The 21,087-nt window shown below is 42.4% G+C and overlaps 1 protein-coding gene across 3 annotated transcripts in view; it reads right to left on the bottom strand.

The window, feature by feature from the left end:
* The window catches only part of PAG1 (phosphoprotein membrane anchor with glycosphingolipid microdomains 1), a 137,605-nt gene that overhangs the window by 52,206 nt on the left and 64,312 nt on the right, over window positions 1-21,087 (bottom strand). For all 3 annotated transcript variants that reach the window (XR_006818392.1, XR_006818391.1, XM_046006051.1), the window contains exon 3: window positions 6,258-6,350. The gene's annotated coding sequence lies outside the window, so the exon portion shown is untranslated. The remainder of the gene's footprint in view (window positions 1-6,257; window positions 6,351-21,087) is intronic.

The raw sequence follows: 21,087 nt of genomic DNA, 5'->3' as shown, positions 1-21,087 counted from the left end.
ATTCTGACTGTGTTGTCCGCTTGCCAACAGGTGTATGAGGACACATATATTAAGAGTATGGCTGATACTTATTTCTAATAAATAAAAAGCTGAATTGTATGATTGTCACTACCTTTTTTTAACATAGAATTTTATACAATATTCCAAAAAGCAGCTATGAAACTTACCAAATTATTCAAGTATTTAAGATTTGCAGAAAGTATGATACAATAAACACCTATGTAACTACTACCCAGTTTAGGAAAAAAAAAGGTCACCAACGCTATGCTAAGTATATAAGAATTTTGTCCAGAGGATTGCAGCTTAGAATGACATTGATAATTCTTATGTTTCTTGTCTCACCAGTCAGCCAGCTGCTATATAAAGTAACAATATGTGATTAAATATCAAAACTAGGGGTGCCTGAGTGGCTCAGTGAGCCTTTGGCTCAGGTCATGATCCCAGTGTCCTGGGATCGAGTCCCGCATCGGGGGTCTCTGCTCAGCAGGGAGCCTGCTTTCCTCCTCTCTCTCTGCCTGCCTCTCTGCCTACTTGTGATCTCTGTCTGTCAAATAAACAAAATCTTTAAAAATAAATCAAAACTAATGAAAGCTGCCATGGGCTTGCAGCATTTGAGTGAAATGCTTGTTTCTCTGACTGTCACTAAGGGCTTTCTATACTCTATGAGGTCCTCTAACAGTATCATTTTCTTTAAAAATATATCAGTAATCATTTTATTTACTAAGACTTTTAAAAAGAGGACTTGGAGGGGTGCCTGGGTGGCTCAGTGGGTTAAAGCCTCTGCCTTCAGCTCAGGTCATGATCCCAGGGTCCTGGGATCGAGCCTCGCATCGGGCTCTCTGCTTCGCAGGGAGCCTGCTTCCTCCTCTCTCTCTGCCTGCCTCTCTGCCTAGTTGTGATTTCTCTCTGTCAAGTAAATAAATTATTAAAAAAAAAAAAAAAGAGGACTTGGATTTGAACCTTTAGCACCCTAACAATGAAAGACCCCGGGACATCTCTGACCTTATTAAGAGGCTGCAGGTAGATCCTGATCCAGGCGAGGACAAAAGGCAGGAAGTCAGATGTGGGTGGGGGGCAAGGGGATGGGCATCCTGAAAACAGAATTGAAGTAGCAATGCTGTACAAGGCAGGTCACACAAATGGTCTCTGCCCGAGACACCATCCCACTCAGCCTGCTGGTCTCCCATCACACAGCCCTCCAGGTTCTGGGGAACACTCCAGAGTACAGGGAATTGAGCGAGACTCAGATGCCTGCACATGTGCCAAGACAGAGCAGCTCCACAGTGGGTACTGGTTTCATCAATGAGGACGATGTATGCACAGCTACCTATGAAGCACTTTTATGGACGGCCCATCTCTTTGGCACCAGACTGACACAGAGCCAAAATTTCGACCTGAAAGACCAAAAGGCCATAGAACTTAAAAACTGTGAGAAAAAACTGGTCTCAAAACTGGGAACCATTGTTTCTGCAGCAAACATTTGTTTTTAGCCTAGGAAACAGTAATCCCGAAGCTATGATTCTAGTTCCTCTCTCTTCAACCTGTTCATCAAAAAGCACTGAACAGGGGGGGCCTGGGTGGCTCAGTGGTTTAAGCCTCTGCCTTCGGCTCAGGTCATGATCTCAGGGTCCTGGGACCGAGCCCCGCATCGGGCTCTCTGCTCAGTGGGGAGCCTGTTTCTCCCTCTCTCTGCCTGCCTCTCTGCCTACTTGTGACCTCTATGTCAAATAAATAAATAAAATATTAAAAAAAAAAAAAAAGCCTCTGCCTTCAGCTCAGGACATGATCCTGAGGGTCCTGAGATTGAGTCCCACATTGGGCTCTCTGATCAGCGGGGAGCCTGCTTCCTCTTCTCTCTCTCTCTCTGCCTACTTGTGTTCTCTCTTTGTCAAATAAATAAATAAAATCTTAAAAAAAAAAAAAAAGCACTGAACAAAACTTGTTTCTTTCATATCCACCATGAAGGATTTCCAGAATTCATTCTGCATACTAACCTCCTTCCTTCCTGTCTTTCCTACCTTCTATTCCCTATGCCTCATTTTATCCACACCTGTTTTTAATTTACTCTGTCTTAATGCATTCTATATTGTGCCTTATTCTTAAAAGTCCTTCTGGAGCCAGACAGGACACAAACAAATGATTGCCAGCTTTTCACAAAGATGAAAATAGCTTAGAGATAATCCAGTTCTATCCTCCATATTTTACGGATAAGAAATCTGACGCGCTGAGGTCCCAGTGACTACTGGTTTTAAGATGGAGTGAAAGTTAAGGATCTCAAATGTAGCTGACTGATCTTTCCTCAATACCTGACTACCTTCTATGACCTGTTCTGTTGTCTCTCCTTTTCTTAAGGCAGCTCTGCTCAAAGGGGTGTTGCCAGACATTTCTCCCCATCTGGCAGAATAAAACATTTAGGAAATTCTGCACTCTATATCTTGCTGTGGAGAGTCACAAGAGAATTAGGAGAAACCTGCAATACGTACATCAACTTAATTTCATTTAATCCACATCTCTCAAACATAGCTGATCATTAATGAAACCTTCTTTCTTTTCTCTTTCCAGAGTGGTGGAAGGGAGCTGCACCCATTAACACCGCTCTCTGGGAAGTACTGGGGTCAGGCAAGACCTCCTAAAGGCAGCTAAATCCTCACAGCAGGTCAGAGAGGAGAATGGTCAAACATCCATCTTATTGAAATATCGGCTTGAACAGTGGCTGCTCTTAATAATGGCAAGTCCAGCACCGCTGGCCTCATGGCTGGAGCACATTTCACTCGGTGAAAGAGGTGTTGAGGAAGAGGGAGAGCATGGCCCATGGCCTTTCTCCCAATGCAGCGGGGGAGGTCGTCTGCAGGCCCGCTGTGGGGTACAGCTCCCCCTGACAGCCGGGGGCTGCAGTGCCTGGAACCCTGGCTTGACCATACAGCACGAACCTGTACCCACTCTGAATCTACAAGGACAGAAATTAAAAATTCTTTCCTGTTGTATATGCCAAGACGCAAGAGGTGTACAGTTCAAAACCTAGCAGTGTAACACACTGTGTGCGCTTCTGCAGGGATGGCAGACCCCAAAGGGACAGGACCATGAAGCAAACTCTGCTGTTGTTATAGGAGGTACCTGCGACTGGGGTGCACAAAGCCCTCACACCTGGACTCTGGCGCAGACCCCCTGAGGCACATGCCATCCGCCCTCACCACCTGTGGATCCCTGGGCAAGTCACTCACCCTCTCTGAGCTGCAGTTTCTTCTTCAGTAAAATGTGAATAATAATAATGAAAGCAGAGGATTAAATGAGTTAGTATTTGCAATGTACTTAGACTTCTGCTTGCCCCACAGTAAGTGTAGTTTAAGTGTTTGCTGAATAAAATAGTGTCGTTAAGCGTGTACTCCAATTTCCCTCCACTGGTATACGCTTCCTTTCCCAACAGACAAGGATGAGCTGTCACAGGTGAAACAAGCCCTTTGCAACTCCTCATTTTAAGACCAGGATACTCCTTGTCCCCTAGTGACGAGGATGCGAAGGAAGCCAGGCCGGGCTATGATCCTGCCTCTAGAGGCTGCACACACGGGCTTCAAAAGCCTGCGATCTCCCACTGCTTTGCGACAGGCTGAGGGCCAGGCTCTGCGGGACCAGGTCACTGGTACAAGCTAATGATCAGGGCTCCAGAATGGTGGTTACCAGGGGTTCCAGCAGTAGAGGGACAGGAAGGCAGGATGGTAATGGGGCCGCCGGGGTCACAGATGCACCAGCAGTTATCCCGCAAACTGTCTTCTGAGGCTCCTCGGTCCCCCGCCCTCCCGCCGCAGCGCCTCCAAGGGACCCCTACAGGAGAGTGGGGACTTTCTAGCCCTTAACGTGGTTTTTAAAAATGATAAAATAAAAACTACTTTTAAAATAGACAAAAATAAATGTGCCAATATATTGAAGCAATAAAGGGAAACAGTTTTGTAACATCTTGGTTAATTGTACTTGGTTCCTTTGGTATTTCCTTGAAAATACCATCATATATATTTACATATTTTTAAGAGGTTCTACAAACACATTTTTAAAAAGATTGCCAAACACATTTTAAAAGACAAAGAAATTTAAAAACCAAGCAGATAACGTACCTGAACGATGTCATAAGTAGCAGAGGAAAAGATTTGCTTTAGGCATCTAAGACGGATCCTTCTATAGGTTACATAAAAACCCAAGCAGGGTTTGCAATCATATAATGACTGACTGTGCACCGACATCATCACAGCTGTAATTTTAGAAATGTTGTAATTTACAGGATATCATTCTTATACAATTATACAGGGAGTTTTGATAAATACAAGCCAAGCCTGAGGAATATGAGAAATCTCTCTTGGAGCACAAGGACGAGGGGCCCTTGAACTTGGCTGGGAATGGCCCCAGCACACCTGCTCTTGGAGCTCCCCTGGTCTAGCTCATGTGCTCTGTGAACACAGCAGCCCACAGCCTGACAAGATCTCTTCCCGCTCACAGTTTCCAAGGCAGGGTTTGCACACTGCTTTCCACCTTCACTTTGACAGTCGTTGACTTTAAGGTTGTGAACGTCTGGGGTATGGCACACTCTCGCACTGTCCCTGGCAGTGGACTTCTTACCTCCAAACACATCATTTAAAGTGTCTTTTCTCTCTTACCTTAGGCAGCTCACACTGGCTTCCGTGCATCACCAGAGGGGTGCCGAGGTTGTTTTTCACGTACACTGACGTGAATGCTAAGGCACAGGGAGCCATCTCCAAGCAGGTCTGGTGTGTTTATAAACTTCATGATTGTCATTCTTGTTACCACGGTATTTAAATAGGCACACTGCTGTCTTAAAGCCTTTTTTATGTAATACACGCATAATGAAACGTGAAGAAAACTGTCACTTGCAGGAAAACTATTTCCTTAAATTATGACTTGCATCTACGGTCATGAGAAGCTATTAAAATATATTTTTTAAAAAATCTCTAAGCTAATCTATTGCTTTGGATTTTGATATTCTCCAGTGCTGTTTCCCCCATTCTGTATGCACAGCACAGATTCCTGCCAAGCCTATTACAGTGAACAAACAATGTCTTCTCTGTCAGAACAGACAATGAATAGTATCACAGAATTCTCCTCTAATGTACAGCTCCATTCCCCCCACCCAGCCCCTTCGGAAAAGAACCACCAGGACGAGGACTGGCAATGAGGAACCCATTACTCGCCCCTTGCCAATCTGAAAGCACATTCTGGCGAGCTAAGGACTGAGTAATGTCAGCCATATATTAACTGCTAAACAGAGAAAGCTGACAAGTTTATTTTCTTTTAAATTGGATCGTATATTTTTGCATTTCTGTGGGTGATGAACATGGGTATCTTTATCAGGAAAGACGGAGGCATTTTATCAGATCGAATTTCAGGGCTTAGCAAAAACAGCTTTTGGCTACAGACTGAGCAGCAACAGGGGAACTTCATAGAAATGACACAGCAATTTGTGTTAAGTACTGGCAGCCAATTCATGAATGCTAAAGCCAACGACAAATTCAGCTGCTTCTGTTAAGCCTTTATTCCCGCTAAGCTCATGATTCATAAAGAAAGCGCCCGGAGTTACTCCTCTGAAACATAGTGTATGTGCTGACAGACTCCTCTTTGACATCTCTCTCTCCTTCTCTCTCTCATATTCCCATTCTCTCTTCCACACGGATGCCCTCCCCTCCCACCAAGAAGAGGCATTAAGGATGGGAAGTCCCTGTCACCGACCAACCACAACCTTACTTAGTAGGTAATTTTCATGAAAGGAGCACATGGATTTCTTTAAAATCTTCCACATCTGTAAGTCTTAGTTGGTGTAAAATATTATGACTCCGTTTTCCTTCCCTTTGTGACATGAATATGGTATATATTGGATTGTAACTTCTAGGAAGGACTGCCCCACGTTTTTTCCCATAGAAGAAAAAAATGTTATTTTCATCATCAAACCACACTGGCTGCTGTTTTCATGAACGCCAGAGAGAGAGATTCACATGAAGAAAGAAGCACCACCTCCCCTTGCCTCCCCTCCTCCCACACACGTGTAGTGTGACTCCGCGAGCTCCCGGATTCTGAGGGCGTTCTCCGTTCTCCATTCTCCGTTCTCCGGGATATCCCCTGGGCTCCGCTCACTTCTCCCCTCCCTCCCTTGCAGCACTCGAGGCTTGTCAGACACAACAATCAAGCCTGTGTGCGGCCCCACTATGCCCTGAAAATTCTAATGAGGGGCCCCCTTATTGAACAATGGTAGTATTTACCTTGGAGAAATGTTTGTCCAAATAAGGAACCAAAGTTCTGGTGGTGGACTCCCTTCGAAATGTGGTGGCGAGAGTCCTCTTTTCCTGCTTGGCCTGTAACCAAAGAGAAAGAAAACTAGGGTAAAAAAAAAAAAGGCAGATGGATACAGACTGTCAAAGATACTTGTCCAGTTCGTTGTAAAAACACGGGAAAATTCGGGCCAAACATTGAGCTTTTCATTCCTTCCCAAGCAAAGCAAGCTGTGAAGTTGAGGAAAACTACAAATAGTAGTAAATAAATAAAAATATGATCGTCAACGTAACAGTTCATGTCTGATCAAACATTCAACAATTTACTTGCTCTTTCCACATTTTTGCTAATATTACGATAAATAAATCTGTGTCTTATTGCGGTGAATATTAAAATTCAAGTATCTGTTACCTGAATTTGGGATAAAACGAGGGATGTATTTAAGGTTTATGCTTTTAAATAAAGTAAGCTATGATTTAATTATGAGAATGTCTTACTAAAAGGAACACCTTCAGGGTGCCTGGGTGGCTTGGTGGGTTAAGCACCTGATACATGATTTCAGCCTGAGTCATGGTCTGAGGGGGAAATCTGAGATCAAGCCAACATCAGGCTCCACACTGGGTATACAGACTGCTTGAGATTCTTTCCCTCTCCCTCTGCACCATGTACTGCCACCCTACCCCCCCATGTGCGGGTGCACTCTCTCTCAAATAAATCTTTAAAAAAGGGAGCATCTTCAGTACAGCATGAACCATGTGACCTACATGACATGCAGATCTCCTGATTCCACATTGTTCCTTTACCCACTTCACTGTGGAAACGAAGACGACGTGCAGAAATGGAGGGGATGACTGGGATGTCTTCCCTTCATTTCCCTCCTAATTCATCTGTACCCTTTGGTCCCATCCCATCCATGGTTTTGGTCTAGGTTTGGTGCCCAGCCTTTCCTCCATCTACCTTCCCTCTCCACGTCTCTTCCCATCTCCTCACAAATATCTCCTGAACTGAACCTTGGTTTCATGTGAGGCACCATAGTTAGTACAGCATGGGAGGGACGAGGGGAGGGCGATGGGATGAATGAATGAATGAGCTTACACCCTGAGGGGAACATCCTAGCTGCTGATTCAGAACCTCTCAATTATTTTAACGGACTGAGCTACAATTCCAGATTTGAAGATAAAGAACTGAGTGCAACACGAGCCTTCTAGACCTGAATCTAGTGATGTTCTATTAGGGTCACACAGAATCATCGCAGACTGTATGTAGCTTTCTTCCATAGCACAGTCAGCAGATTATTTACACTGTCTCGAGGTACATCTATTGTCTCCCTGACAGTTACCAAGGGAGAAATGGCTGACTTTTGTTTGCCACTGCACTCAGCTATTATTATTTTCTTTTCTTGAATAAGTCTAAAAAGACCAGAATAAGACACAAAATCATGGGCTGTCTTCTTCTGACTTGACTCCAGGTCTTTCCGCTGTCAATCATGCAAACTAAAAGGGAAGGGCGCCTTCACTGGGTGAGGGCTTGACAGACAAGGGCCTTTCCCAAACCACCTTTCCCTCTTTCATTAGATTTTCAAACAAACCTCCTCCTGAAACCCTGCCATGAAGATATATTTAGATGTGGATTCCAACTGTAAATATCTCCACTTGCCCATGTCATCATGGGTGGTCCCAGAGAACGCTCCTGAATTTGTTAGAAATAGAAGCAAGATTGGATTATCTAAATCAAACTGCTACAGAAAAAAAAAAAAGACATGAAAAGAATATTTTTCTTAAAATGCCAAATCTTATTAATATGTATTAGAAATAATGTTTGCCTTAGCTCTATTACTAGGTGGGAGTAAAGAGTCTAATTTGAAAATTGAGCATATAACTTGACAGTTATTTTAATAACATAAAAGTGGTACATAATTTTGCATTTCTGGAATATGCATTTCATGACAAAAATATTTCAAAGAAACAAGGTAATCAGGACACTGTGGTACTAGAATAGGATAGACATATAGATCAATGGACTAGAAGCACCATCCAGAAATAAACCTGTATATCTATGGCCAATTAATTTTCAACAAGGGTGTCAAAACTGTTCAGTGGGGGAAAAACAGCCTTTCCAACAACAAAACCTAAGACAATTGATAGCCATATGCAAAAGAATGAAGTTGCATCCTCAACTCAGACCATATGAAAACTGACTCAGAATGAATCAAAACCTCCATTTAAAAGCTAAAACAACAATTCCCTTAGAAGAAACCACAGGGATAAACCTTCATGAGCTCAAATTTGGCCGTGGGGTTATATATATGACACCAAAAGTACAAGTAACAAAAGAAAAAATAAATCAATTGGACTTGATCAAAATTAAACACATTTGTGCTTTAAAGGACACTATTAAAAAAGTGAAGATAACCCAAAGAATGGGAAAAAATCCAAGCAAATAATATCTGATAGAGGACCTTTATGTAGAATACATGAAGTACTTTTATAACTCAATAATAAAAAGACAACCCAATCAAAAGCAGGCAAAAGATCTGAACAGACATTTCTCAAAATAAATTCACAATGGCCAATGAGCACATGAAAAGATGCTCAACATTATTAGTTATCAAGGAAAAGCAAACCAAACCCACAATGAGATGAAATACCACTTCATCCCCCATAGAATGGCCATAATCAAAAAGTCTACATGGTAACAAGTGTTGGTGAGGACGTGGAGGAAAATCAGAACCCTCCATATCTCCTGAGGGGAATGTACAATGGTAGTAACTTTGAAAACAGCCTGGTTCTTCTTCCAAAAGTTAAGCAGAGGAGTTACCATTGGTCCCAGGTATGTACTGGGGTATGTATACATGGGTATATATTCCACTCCTCGGTATGTACCGTGGGAAATGAAAACATACGTTCACACAGAAACTTGTGTATGGATGTTCACAGTGGCATTATTCATACTGGCCCCAAAGTGGATACAGTACATATATCCATCAACTGGTGAATAAACACACAAAATCTATATCTATATCAAATCTATATCAAAGAATAGTATGTGGCCAATTAGATGGAATGAAGCACTGACTCATGTTACAACGGGGATGAACCTTGAAAATATGCTGAGTGAACAAAAGCTAGTCACACAAAAGGCCACATACTCTCTGATTCCATTGACGTGAAATGTCCAAAATGGGCAGGCAGATAGAAAGTGGATTAGTGGTTGCCTCGGGCGGCAGGAGACGGGGATGATAGCTAAGGGGGGCAGAGCTCCTTTCTGAGGTATGGACGGTGGGACGACTGCACAATTCTGTCCGTTAAACTGTCCACTTTAAAGTGGTGAACTGTATGACAAGTGAATTCTATCTCAATAAAGCTGCTACCAAAAAGAAACTCCAAGAAATGTGAACATTGTAATGTCTGTCATTTTCCAGAGCAATCTGAAAGAAATATGGCAAACCCCAGGGTAAGTCTAGCTGGAATCACAGCAGTCATTGCCGCGAAGCGCGCTATCACTGGGCTCCATCCACTGCCAGCCATTGTGTTTGAACTGAAGACAACTGGAGAGTCATTCTGCATGGACCAAGTGCCTTTTCAGACCCCTTTTCACACCTGTGACTATGTCTAAGGGTGTACAGCAGTTAGTCACTGCAAACGATAACTGACCCAATCAAATAGAAATCCTATGCTGTCCATGTTGCTTTCTTTTTCCACTGAATGGAACTGTAGGACTTGGGAAGCGTGGTGTCTACTCCGATAAGGCCCCCTCCCTGCACATACTATGTTAGTGGAACGGTAAATTCAGCACCGTGTCCTCTGTACCTAGTTCACTGACAAGAGTTTTCATTAGGACTGTTAGCAGGTTCTTAAGACAGATGATGATATTCAGAAGAAGGCTCAAACAAGTGAACTCTGACAATTCATGATGCATTTGGTCTGCTCACCTGAAGGCTTGTTCTAGCTACAGCCACTCAAAGAAACTGACATACAGTTCAATTTCTGGGCCATTGGGGCCCTGAGGGCTGGGTTATGCACCTGACAGATGGCCTGACCCAACCCCCAGCTGGCATTGCTGAGAAGAGGTGTAGGAAGACGAGTGTTTTTTTCTGGGTTGGTTTTTTGGTTTGTTTGTTTATTTTATTTTATTTTTTAAGTTATGCCTTTAGAGCCCCTTCTAGGGAAGCAGTGAGGAGGTTGACAGCAAAGTCCCCTCCTATCCGGGTAGATAAACACAGGGACTGTGTCAGGACAGTAGCCCTGACTTGAGTAACCCAACTCCAAATTCATGTTTGACTTTTAAAAACTATACTTGGAGACAGGTTATCCACTCACTGTGAGACTAGAATCATGCTCACTTAAGGATTCTCAAATTTAAAAAAACTTAAAGGTGATCTACAAATCAAACCCAGTTGATACTTGAACCCTTTCTACAATGTCTGTGACCTCCAGGTCACAAGTATAATAACGAAAGGACTTGGTTAATGTAACCATTTAAAGTACTGAGCACAGGATGAATCACAGTGTCTAATATATAATAATCATTGAATGTCTACTCAGTGATTGAATGAGTTAACTTTTAATCAGAGTAGATTTGAGCATATTGATATAATAAAGCTGCTCTCCCTGACAGTCCCTGAAGACAAGGAAAGGAGCTGGATTGAAGGTCATTCGTGCTTGATAAGTGACCACATCAACATACAACACATGCAAATGCCACCCAAGTAAATTTTATCTTTTATCCATGTTGCGATGGAAACAAACCAACAACACTTAGATCTGCTTATCAAGCGAATGCCAGAATCCCTTCCATAATGAAGGGCTCCTGGAAGGAATTTGTTTCTGTCTTTGGCAAATGCTGTGCGATATGAGCTGGGGTTAAGGAAGGTTCTTTTTCATCTAGTGACTTAGTGGCCCCAAACTTGTTAGAGTCTTGGTTCTAACTTTTAGGGCCATACAGAACAAGTCCAATAATTTTCCTACATGGCAACCTTTTAAAAACTTGAAGACACCTATTTACAGAAGTTCCTCTTGTCCTGCCCTTGAGTTTCCTCTTCTCCATTTTAAAGCATATAGTTCTGGGTACCAGCTACCCTAACTTAAAAAAGCACTTGGGCTGGAAGAAGTGAGCTAAGCCTGGCCAGGCCTGCTTATGACAGCAAAGTAGGCTGAGAGCCTGGTCCAACTACAAAGCCCAACTTAACGAAGTGGCTCAGCAACCAAGCACAATGTTCATGGGACATTGACCTGATTTAGGAAACAGTCCTTATGTGGGTTTTGATGATGGTGCTAGGGCAATTGCTGTGGACCAGATATCATAGGGAGGCAAAGCTATCAACAGGGAGCCATGATAGGCTGGTTACCTCAGGAGAGCGGTCCATGATCATCCTGGGGTCTAATCACAGCTGCAGAATCTGGCTACTGGGCAATGATTCAGGGTAAGAGCCACAATTTCTTGAGATCTCCCGACAAAATCAAGACAAACCATGATACCCAAAATACACACTCTGTCCCAGACATTTAGAAGGAAGAAAAAAAGCTGAAACTTGCAAGGTCAAGGCGTGAGTATCACGGGAATCTGGAAGTCACTCCTGGGATACGAGATCCAACACCTGGTGGCAATAAAGGCCATTTGGGACACAGCACTGGTCATCCCAGTGGTCAGCACTGGGGCAATACCATTCCCAGCATGGGAGATTACGATTCAGCCTACAACTCAGCCAGCACTGAGCAAGACTGTACTGTGTTCCACGGCCCTGGGGACTAGGTTTAAACATCTTCAGCGATGTTTCCTGCTTCAGTGAGAACAAGCTCAGCCCCGGGGAGGGCAAGATGATGCATGTGAGAGGAACAAGTGGGAAAGAAACCTGGGAGGCAGGAAGAGACATGCTGGAGGCCAACACTTCTGCTTTCTTGGTTTTCCTCCAAAGACCAAGCTCAAAGGCACGTCTCCAGATGACGAAACACTTGGTTGGTAAGGAAGAGAACAGGACGCTTACTTGTGTCAGTGCAGATTCTACTACAGATATTCAGAAAACCTGTGATCACAGAAGCTTTTTTCACCGGCTACACTAATCAGACGCTTGTCATATATGAATCTTGTACTGGACTAGAACAAAATCTAACTTTCTTTCATATATGATGCTGCTAAGACAAATCTCTCCTCCTGTCCTTTTGCAATTTAATTGGTGATGGTGACGGTGAGGTGCTTACATCATCCCCGTGCCATTCCTGCCTCATAGATCTGGGTCATTGAGTTAAACGTCAAGTTATTCTTGAATTTTGTTTCTCTCCTTTGTTATTACAGTAGCCATCTCTCCCAGCTTTGGGCCATGCATTTACACAGTTGTACCCAACTGAGGCCTAATGTCAACGAGGACAGGATTGGGTTCAAATATCAGAAACCTTTCTCTAGGAAACAAGTAATTTATTCATCAGTTCCCTCTGGATATACACACCAAACCAGTTATTAATCTAGCTAATTACATCTACCCCTTATTTGTCCAAATGATAAATGTTATTTATTTGATACACTTTGGGTATTAAAAACCACAAATATACCTATAAACTAATGCATGTGATTTCTTATTAATCCAGCTGAATTCTAGGGTAGGTTTAGTAAATTGTCAATATAACAGAGATCAATCTCAAAGCACAGATACTTCCTCCCATGAAAATTTCAATATTCAGTCCTTCACCGTAATCATGCAAGAAAATAATACTGAATATGCCCAATGGTTTAGCGATTAAAATGGTAGCTAAAGCCAACGTATCTGGGCTGTGATATCCTGAACAATCTGGGAAAACTGTAATTTACAACAGATACTTCCCGTCCTCATCCCAGTATTCTCGACTTTCTGGGCGGCACTTCTCCCCTAGCTAAGCTCCCTTGTGTTTTCTGGCCATTTTTTCTTGCCAGCTTTCCCAGCTGTGCCTCCCATCTCTCCCACCCCCCAGCTGCTTCAGCTCACACTTGCAGCCTTCCTGGGATTCTCGGTGTGAATGGTTCTAGTTCTCATGCTATCTGATGTCTCCTGCCCCACTTCTCACACGTTCTAACAGCTGAAATCCTTGAGGTATGTGAAGCAACAGTCCATTAAGAAAAGAGTATTTTCAGGGAGTTAATTTTCTTGGTGGAGTACAGAAAAATGGAAGAGGCAGGGAAAGAAAGTTCGGAGGTGCCAGAGAGAGGCTACTATGAAGATAAGATGAAAGCACCAAAAAAAAAAACAAAAACCAAAAAAAAAACCAAAAATTTTTAGGCATCAAAAAGATATAAGTATGACACTGGGAAAATAATTCTTTCTGAAAATCCTCTTAAATGGTATGGTTTAATAAAAATAATCCCCTTTCCAAGAAGAACATATTTTTCTTGAATTCTGGGGACCTAATGATAAAAGTCTTTTAAGGATGTATCCTCATACTATCTACAATATTACAGGATCCAGGTAAGCAAAGATACAGTTACGATACACACACTGAGTCATTAACAAATGACATTTTACTAGCAAAAACCTTCTTTTTGTAAGACCATTACCTGGAAAGAGGCTTAAAATGACACTATTTCTTATAAGCCTTATCTGTAAGATGCATCCCAAGCAAGGCTTGGACTTGAATTCCTTGCAGTTTCAATATTAACAGAGAAAAAAAATCAAATGACCAAAGTGCACAATGGGGAAAAAAAAATCTTTTCTTTCTGGTAAAAGACAGAGTAGTTTACAATATGCAAATTCAATATATTTGAGGATAAGTTGCATGGTTCTCCAACATCTAAACATAAAGCAAGGTAGCACAAACACTAACAATAAAAAGATGAGCTTTGGAAATTATATGTTGCTTTAGTGAACAGAAAATATATAAATTGACTCCTCTACTTACTAGTTAATGAATTGGTAGTAAAATAAATTTTGAAAAACATCCTCCTTTAGGCAATGTAGATAAACTCAGAATAATAAATAGGGCAATTAGGGGCACCTTGGTGGCTCAGCTAGTAAGCTTATGACTCTTGATATCTGCTCAGGTTCATGATCTCAGGGTTGTGAGATGGAACCGTTTCAGGCTCCTGGCTCAGTGGGGAGTCTGCTTGAGATTCTCTCTCTCCCTCTTCCCCTCCCACCCACACTTGCTCTAAATAGATAAATAAATTTTTTTTTTTTTAAGATTTTATTTATTCATTTGACAGACAGAGATCACAAGTAGGCAGAGAGACAGGCAGAGAGAGATGGAGAAGCAGGCTCCCTGCTGAGCAGAGAGCCTGATGCGGGACTCAATCCCAGCACCCTGGGATCACGACCTGAGCCGAAGGCAGAGGCTTTAACCCACTGAGCCACCCAGGCGCCCTAAATAGATAAATAAATCTTTAAACAAACAAACAAACCGGGCAATTAAAGAGGTCGTTCATTCGTTCATTCATTCCCTCATTCAGTGTTATTTTCACCTTTCAGTGTTATTTTCTTGCTAAAAAGAAAAAGTAAACACTACTCCAGTCTCTTCCATCTATTTTATCTGGGAAGCTGTCTTTCGGGATGGAACTTAAGCTGCCACTCATTGAGCCTCTAGCTTTGGCTCGTGTCTCCTGGTGGGTACCTAACTGGGCAGCCACTAGGCACACCTCCCTGTCTCTCAGAGCCTCAGATGAGCCTTTAGACATTTCCCAGTGAGCAGCAGTTTCTGTTTTCTCTAGCCTTGGGATCACCAAGGGATAGTGGGGCTGGAGGGTCCCTGATCACTGAGCTTTCCCGGGAGCTGTCTCAATGGGTGTGTACGTATGGGGTGGGGGTAGGGGCACCTCCCCCAGGAAGCTGAGGAAGGTGTGAGGTCAAACACTAACTTGAAGGTTCCCCAAGTATGTTTTTGAGAAACCCCCAAATTCATAGAAATCTGATCACTGTTGGAAGTCCCAGTATAGACTGCAGTGTAAGCACAGGATAAAAAGAGAACCCCCCTCCGGACCCCAACCCCTCCCACTTGAGGTTCTAAAGAACTGGCTGTGTTGTTTGGGCTGGCCTGAGGCAATGGCCCTGCCTGTGGGGTCAAAAAGGGGGATACATTCAAGCTCTTTTTTTTTTTTCCTGGTAGCTTTCCACATTATTAAAGATTGTTGTCTATAAAGTGAATGAATTTTGGAGGAATGTGTAGGGGTGTGTGTGTGCATGTGTGTTTGTGTGTGTGTGTTTGTGTGCTGGGGGTGGGTAGGCTGGCATTTTGTATATGGATCTTACGGCCCAAGTGGTTTCATAGTGCCCTCTTCTTTCTATATATGTGTATATATGCATGTGTATTACAGACAGTGTTTCTATATCCATCTCTACATGTATACAAATGGAATAAATTGTATATATGTAGTTAAAGAGAATATACATACACATATACATTTGACCTCTTCAACCTGGACTTTCAACCTTGCCTGTGGGTATCACACCAGAACCCTGCCTGCGATATCATATTCTTGGGGCCATTCTTCTAGGAACTGAGGCTAGTTTTAGGAAATGCTATCATATGCATGACATTTCAATCATTTCTCTGATAGAAAACAACTACTAAATGACCAAAGAGAGCCAGTCTTGGACAAAGACACAATGAGGCTAGTTTTAGGAAATGCTATCATATGCATGACATTTCAATCATTTCTCTGATAGAAAACAACTACTAAATGACCAAAGGTGAACTTCAAGGAATTTCTGAGACACTCAGTGAGATTTAATGCTCAGTATCCTCGAGAAAGTCAAGGAGATTCATTTGAATGGAAATAATGTACGACCTGATAATGGATTGTCCACGCTCAGTAAATATTAGTTCTATGATGATTTGTAAGACACGGTGTGTTCAGCAGAACGGAAGGCATCATGATGGACTCTGGCCTACTGGGCTGTGTCTTCTCTGCAGAATGGCTGCATCTGGGATGCTGTACTTTGCATATGTGAGGACAAGACTATGTTTTTATAGGCCTGTTATGGGCTGAATTGTGTCTTCCCCAAAATTCCTATGTCAAAGTCCTAATGAATGTAACCTTACCTGGAAATGGGATCATTACAGATATTAGTTACAATCAAGTCAGAATGGAGAACAGTTGGCCCCTGATCTAATACGATTAACGTCCTTATAAAAGGGGGAAATTTGGGTACAGAGAAACCTATCTGGGGAAAATGCCCGTGAAGATAGAAATTTATGCAGCCACAGTCCAAGGACATACTAGCAGCTAAAAGAGAGGTCAGGAACAGACAGATCTTTCCTTGCACCTTCAGAAGGAGAACACCTTGCTAACACCTTGATCTCATACTTCAAGCCTCCAGAACTGTGAGATGATAAATTTCTGACATCTAATCCACGCATATATGAAGCACCTTTACAAATGGTGGTGCTTCATTATGGCAACCCTAGGATGCCAATACAGGGCCAGGGCATGGAAACATGGTCAAGTTCTCTAACATTAGAGACCTGACTTAAAGGCACAGAGGGGAGGGTGAGCAAGGCAAGGGTCATTACTCTGCATTTCTCCTATCAAGAGAGAAGGTTTACACATCAACCAGCCTCTATCCTGGAGTTGTTTCTTATTTATATCAATTCACATAACACTGAAATAACAGGGAGTTCACATAATTCACGGAATTCATGATACAATCCCAAAGAGGGAATCTGCATTTTTAAACACCGTCTTCAGTAATCACCCAGCTCTTCAGGGTCTGAGCAGTGAACAGAACCCAGGCCACTTTTCATTCATCACCTTCTGCTCTGAAGTGGTGGCTTTCCCACGTGCCACCTGCATACGTTCTCCCTCAGATCCCTGAGATCCCTCAGATCCCGCTGATCTGGCTTCAGAGCTGGTGCCTTTTTTTTTTTCCTTTTTAAAAAATCTCATCCAAAGATTCTGCTACGCTGCCTTATCCAGAATAGGCATACCAAAATGCCTGTTTAAATACATACTATTTATGGGGCGCCTGGGTGGCTCAGTGGATTAAGCCGCTGCCTTCCGCTCAGGTCATGATCTCAGGGTCCTGGGATTGCGCCCCGCATCGGGCTCTCTGCTCCGCGGGGAGCCTGCTTCCTCCTCTCTCTCTGCCTACTTGTGACCTCTCTGTCAAATAAATAAATAAAATCTTTAAAAAAAAATACGTACTATTTATGATATAGCCAAGTTTCTATAAGAAGATACTATCAACTCATAGTACATGACTGTCCTTGAGGACACTGTTTTTTTTTAAGTCTCTTCATTTAATATCTAGGACATAGTTCCATGAACCTGCCTATATAACTGACTGGCATGATGTATAATCCCAGTTTTATTTTCTTCTCTGTTTTGATTTCTAGACTAATGGCATTTTATGTGAGCCGCAGGATCTGGGCTCTGCTATTTAGGCCCTTTGTCTGTCTGGTCGAAGAAGGAACACGAGCCCGTCTAACTGATCAAGTGAAAAGAGAAGGGGAAAGGGAAGGGGAAAAAAAATGAGAGAAAAGGAGGAAAAAACCCCATGCTTTAAAGATGTGAACTGCCTTGGACAAAGACACAATTTCTATTATAGTTGGTAAAAATCACCAGAAAACAAATGCTCCTGGAGGCTGCATCTTAGCATTTAACACAAAAAGAGCTAAGAGCAATTTCCATATCAATCTGCCCAAATGGAGAAAATGGTGTCACCTAGGAGCCTAGAAAGGAACAAAAACATCCCCTAAATCTAACTGTGAGAGCCAGAAGCAAGAAATACAGAAGCAGCTTCCTCACTGCAGAATTACTTTTTTTTTTTCCTGGTCTGCCATCAACAGGTGTTGCCATGGTAACTACCCCGTAGTTAAGAAATAGTAGAGGTAAAGAAATCTATACAAAACCACCATAGAGGAAAGAATAAGAAAGGTGTGCTGTAGCAGAACTAACCCCAGCCGTAATAGAATGAGGAACCAGAGACTTGCTCTGCTTTTGGTCAGATCTTTACGACTGAAAGGCATTCTGCATCAGGAGGACTCAGCCCAGGGGTGGGGTCCTTGGGGGAGCCAGGCAACTCTCAGTGGGGGGCTGTTGTGGCCATCAATTTATTTCAGGTGCTAATTTACATTTCCACTCCCATGTGTACATTGTAGCTTTCTGATAACTTTAAGGGGAAGACTGCAGTGGAGTAATGTCATGTCTGGAAACTTCTAAAAAGCAAACATCTATTAGTGAATGACTTTCTTACTACACTTCTCCCTCTTGAAGTAATCTGTACAGTGATAATTTCTGCTTTCTCCCTTCCAATGGAGAAGCTGGGTTTGCATGCTATAATTAGTGAAACAGTTAACAGCTATTTCTTCATCTGAACAAGTATCACCAAATACCTATGCTCCTAGTACCAGGAAATACCTCAGAGCCTGGCTAAAACAGAACCCATTTCTATGGTCCTTCTTTCACTGCTCACAGCTTAGGATTGTACCCCATGTGTTTAGCATCATGAATGATGTAACAATTATTTCTGGAATTAAATTCTACATTTTTATTTTGTAAGCTATTTTTGGTTAGCCCCCGCAAAAGGGCACAAGCTATCCCTTTTTTCTTACCAAGCTTTTTGTTGTTGCCCAAAGGACCACTCCACTCAAAAAATGACATGAATTAATATATTTTGCTAACTTCTGTGGTTCTTCAAAGTTAGGAGAGCTGACAACACATGTTTTTGAAAAATAATGTCTGCAAGGCGTAGCTTCAGAGACAAACCAGTGTGGTACCAGGGACGTCAGACATGAGAGTGTTGTACAAAAGGGACAGCTGAGATGTTAGCAGATATACTCTGAGATCTAACCACCTCTCCTGCCCATTTCTGAGACTCAGTGTTCCTTCCCATAAAGAGATGGAATCATTTCCTTCTTCAAAGCATTGTTATGAGGCTTTCGTGAACTAATGTAGATGACAGTGTTTTGTTCATTAACAGTAAATAAGAGTGGATGCTGGAAATTCTATTGTCGCTTGGTTTTCAAGCTTTCTGCTGTGTTAATATTACCTATCACATTTTGGATGCTCAGTAGGCAACACAATTTTCGTACCATGTTTTTGGCAGAGGATCTCCTTCCTTATCATCGTCTGCAGGTGCTTATCTGATTTGGATGTCACTGTCTTCTATTAGTTTCTTTTCTTTTCACGTTGTTTTCAGCCTGGCAGATTTGTATCACAGACATGGATGGGTGTGTGGGGCGTGTGAGTGTGCAAGACAGGAAGGGGTAAAGGAGGGAAGAGAGAAAGGAAGGAAAAGTGAGAGGAACATACGAGTTAAAGGGGAAAGTTTTCCCTCCTATTCCACAGATAGGCACCCATCCCTCAGAGTGTTATTTTACCTGCAATCTGTAGATGGCTAGCGCTAAGTTACTTGTGACTTTATACACTATTTATACCCAGAAGCAATTCTGGTGAGGACATTAACTTCTGCGACCAACTCTCATCTCATGGTGCTCTGCTTCTCCATACTCGTGGAGAAGTGCTTTGCCAACTGTAGCTGAAAATGCAGAAGTACTACCTCTCAAACTATAACCCCCAGATCTTTTTTACAATAAGATACAGACCTTCTTTTTTCTTTTTCTTGTTTTTTAAGAGCGGGGGAAATGCAGAGGGAAAGAATCTTAAGCAGGCTCCATGCCCAGTGCAGAGCCTGACACGGGGGCTTGATCCCATGACCCTGAGATCATGACCTGAGCCGAAATCAAGAGTCGGACGCTTAGCCGATTGAACCTCATAGGGGCCCCCTACATACCTTCTTTTTTGTTTGCTTGTTTTATTAAAAAAAAAAAAAAAAAAAAAAAAGGAGCGCTCTCTTTAAAATGTTGCCCTTGGGGCTCCTGGGCGGCTCAGTTGCTTTACTGTCTGCCTTCGGCTCCGGTCATGGTCCCAGGGTCCTGGGATGGAGTCCTACATGGGGCTCCCTGCTCTGCCAGGAGCCTGCTTCTTCCATTCCTTCTGCTGCTCCCCTAACCCCGCTTGTGCTCTTTCTCTCTCTCTCTCAAATAAATAAAAAAAGTCTTTAAAAAATATAAAAATAAAATGTTGCCCTTTAGTTTCTGAGGGACTTTGAATGTATCCTCCCCATTTAGTCCATTCCATTCTATTCTAGTCCTCACTTGCCCCATTCCCTTCCAACCTGCTGTTCAGCACATTCACCTACTGGACAAATCTCATAGGTTCTATATCCCTGAATGTTTGTTACAGTAAATTTTCAGTTTTGTTATAATGCATGCTTATTGAGAATGTTTGCAGAATACAGAAAGACCTATATGCAAAATGAAAGTTCCTTTTCACCTTATTACCCCAATCCCATTTCCTTGCCTAAGGTAAGCACACTTAGAGTTGAGTAAAACACTTAGAAAGACGTGGGAAGATACAAAAATCTAAGGGGGATTTTCTTTACTGTTATATACTTGGTAATACCGAGCATCCCTATTTTGGGAATTGTTCAACAGTTTCATTGTACTCATTCACTGGATGTTCGAGAACTTTCCATGTTAGCACATACAGAATTATCTCATTCCTTTTAATGACTACAGAGCATTGACAGGTATGGAGGTAATATATTAGGGTCAATGGATATTTAGATGTTTAGATGTTTTTGGTACTCCTCAATTAGAAACAATGTGGTATGATAGCTCTTGCATATATATCTTCGGTTGTGGTGAGGATATTGATGGGATAGATTCCCAGACACGGAATGGATGGGTTGGCATGTGCATTTGTGATCTCATTCTTCCTCTCCGCACCGACCTAAAGTCAATGTCACATTAATATATCATCTACAAGGCTGTAAAGGAGAATGCACTTCTCTATTCTGTTGGGTTTCACCACCAATCTTAATACCTTCTGGGGTTCTTGAGTATCTTTGTCTGCGGATGC

Source organism: Meles meles, chromosome 1 (genome assembly GCF_922984935.1).
Source record: "Meles meles chromosome 1, mMelMel3.1 paternal haplotype, whole genome shotgun sequence".
NCBI classification, from domain to species: domain Eukaryota; kingdom Metazoa; phylum Chordata; class Mammalia; order Carnivora; family Mustelidae; genus Meles; species Meles meles.
The sequence above is the reverse complement of the archived record's forward strand: the minus strand, read 5'-3'. Positions and strand labels throughout refer to the sequence as shown.